The 3,074-nt window shown below is 42.9% G+C and overlaps 1 gene segment (V, D, J or C); it reads right to left on the bottom strand.

Annotated features, from left to right (window-relative positions):
• The window catches only part of LOC102850527, a 12,614-nt gene that overhangs the window by 9,094 nt on the left and 446 nt on the right, over positions 1-3,074 (bottom strand).

Genomic DNA, 3,074 nt, shown 5'->3' with positions numbered 1-3,074 from the left:
AAACTTCTCTCTGAGAACAGCCTTTGAAAACGTGGTTGAGACAAGCATGGTGTCACCAGGAATTTGTCCACACAGTGATTTGGTTCCTGATCTTTGGGGCACCTCAGTGTGTGATTCAGACTCCTGAGATCTTAGTTCCCATTGTAAAATGGAGAGTAGAAACTCCATCCATTGGATGGAAGTATATTAATGTATAGAGAGGCTAAATCCACATTCTATATGTCTGTGTATCAACAGAATAAAAAAAAATTTGTCTTTGGTTGCAAAATGGGGTCTGCCAGTGATCCCAAACTTATTACAGTGGTTTTCTCAATAGAAATGTATTATGCATTATGAAATAACTAAATAGTTCTTTATAACAACAAAATAATTTTTATGAGCCCAGATTACTGCACCAATGTTCTACAAGACTAGACCTCTATGTATGTTTTGGGCCTTTTCATATGGTGCTCTTAGAGTTGTCATTATTATCCAATCACCATTACTCATAATGCTGTTTGTAAGTTGTAAGTGTTATTATAAGTGCTGTTTCTAAGGATGTTTGTTAGTTCTAAGTCAAAATATCTTTTTTTTGTGCCTTATATGCTACAGTGAATTTTGATTACACATTTGTCAAAATTCAGAATGCGCAAGTTACCAGAAATTCTCAATTTCCCCACCTTAGTTGTTAGAGCTTAAAGTGAAAATTTGAATAATGGCCTTATGAACAAGTCTGTCCTATGTGCTTATGGAGGTAAAGGAATATGTTCTGAATTAGTGATATAGTTTGTTGGCAAATTTAAAGGGATTCCATCCAGGTGGAACTTTCCAGATCTGAGCACAGCCATTCTCCTGCTCTTGTGTGTGGAAATGTTCTCTTGGACCTCCAAAGAGAGGGATGCACAATCTAATGATTCTGTGCAAGAAGGAGAATAGGGGAGTCAGTGAAAGTCATCTGAGGCCATGTTTGCTTGTGTGATCCCAAGGTGTCAAGGTCAAGTTCTTGCATCTCAAGGGAAAAAGAAAGTGTCTTGCATTGTAAGTCTCTCTCTCACTGTCAAGTCAGAACTGACCATTATCAGGTTTTCAGAGGCTGAAAATCACAAGAGAGAAGACTGCCCATCTGTCTCTGGATTAGCAGCAGAACCCTTTCCCCAGCAGACCACCAGAGTGATGATAGCAGAGGAGATGGGTAAGGATAGAATCTGTGAATAGATACTTATTCAGAAAACTAAATACCCACCTGCAGGTAAGCGAGTGTTGACAAATGCACAAGTCTGTGGATAAATTCACATGTTTTGTAAAGTTTTCATAAAAGTATTTTTCAATGCAGAGGATATTTTACTGTCCTGATGGACTATCTGGAAAGAGAACATTCTCACAATCAGGTGCTGAGTTACCCAAGTATCTTCTAAGGTGGAAACTCACAGTGGGCTGGGACACTAACTCCTGATCTGTCAATCATACAGTTGGGGAGAGACAAAAAATCCACTTCATCTCTGCCTGTGTCACTACGGTTACATGTAGCTGCTTCTAATAGTAGAGGTTGCTGCACAATGGTAGTCAGCCTCCTCCTCTATCTGAATGTTCCAGATGTTTAGGTTTCATCTCCCTTGGCTCAGGATATACCACTGCTGCCACTTCTCATCATAAACCTGGAGCCCTCAGCTGGTAACATTCAACATGGTAACTGTAGTAACCACTGCTCAGAATGAAGGCATGCTTGGTTGACTATTGCAGGGAAAAAGATGCAGAGGATAGATGAGTCACTACAGGCTGGAAAGGAACTGTGAAAACACAGATAATCATGAGTGATACAGGGGGAGTGAGGTTGTGAGGTTTTATTATTGGCTTCTGAACTGAAGGGCCTCATACAAGGTCAGGATCTGCCTCAAAGTCTCTGAAGTCTGTTCCATCTTGTGCAGTGGAGGAGAAGAATGCAGAGAACAGAGGTTCAGGCCATGGTGGACAGAGGCCTCCTAGGACCCAGCTCTGAAGTGGGGATGTACCAGGCTACTGTTATCCTGTACTTATGGATTTAGAGAGGAGCAAATTCAGACAGTTGCACTTCCTGACTCACGTCCTCCTAGTAAGCTGGTTCTACCGGACCATGATTTTCTTGTTACCCCAGTTGGGGTCCTGGGAGAAGCACCCAGAGGGACCACATAGACACGTGTGCCACAGACCCTGGCCGACCCAGAGAAGACACAGTGGCTGATTTTCCACAGGGAGCCCCACCTAGACCTCAGCCTCTGGACATTTGACTACCACCATCCCTGTTCCCTCATCTCACAGAAACATGTAAGAATCTGGGTCTTCCAGAATGCATGTGTAGAATTTCTCAAAACAGTTGTCAAAAAACGTCATTTTCATCAATAGTCACCTATCTGCCATATCTCATTGCCTTCCAGTCACAACAATATAATGTGGGCCTTCTAAAGGTTTTTTTTTAGTCTGTGAATTGCTTGGGAGAGGATTTTCCTTCTCTCTCCTACACAGCACCTGGTAGATTTGAACTACCTGCCTTTGAGTTGGCAACATACCTTGTTGTTGTTGTTGATTGCCATAGAGTTGAGCACGACTCATAGCAACCCTATGAACAAAAGGCCTGAAGGCTTTCTATAACTATCATCATTTATCAAGTTCATAGAGTTTCCAGAGGCACATTGTTTAGGAAGTGAATGCAGCTCCTGCTTCCTACCCATGTTTATATATTAATACGTTGGGGGAAAACAAAGTTTAGAGAATCACACTGAGGACAACTCAGAGGAAGAGATAGACCCAGAAACTCCTAGAAACAGGGATAGCTGATGGTGGAGACTCAGGATGTCTTTGTTGCAGGTGGAGTCTGAGATGGTCCCACCTGGACCTTTCACCCAGCCCCAGGCTTTAAGGCAAAGAGTTTTCTTTTGAAGATGGTGGCAAGGATTTTCTCTTTCCTCTGAGCCACTCTGCCTGCTCAGACTTTCAATAAGTAACTCTGAGGAGAGAAGACAGAGGAGGGGTCTCACATCAGGTGGTCCCCATGGAGGGGTAGGGCTAAGTGCTGACCCAGAACAAGCCTCAGGAGGGCCTGACAGGAGCAGCTGTGTGTT

Source organism: Elephantulus edwardii, unplaced genomic scaffold (assembly GCF_000299155.1).
Source record: "Elephantulus edwardii isolate Elephantulus edwardi_28Jun2011 unplaced genomic scaffold, EleEdw1.0 scaffold00219, whole genome shotgun sequence".
Taxonomy (NCBI): domain Eukaryota; kingdom Metazoa; phylum Chordata; class Mammalia; order Macroscelidea; family Macroscelididae; genus Elephantulus; species Elephantulus edwardii.
This window is presented reverse-complemented; position numbering and strand designations above follow the sequence as displayed.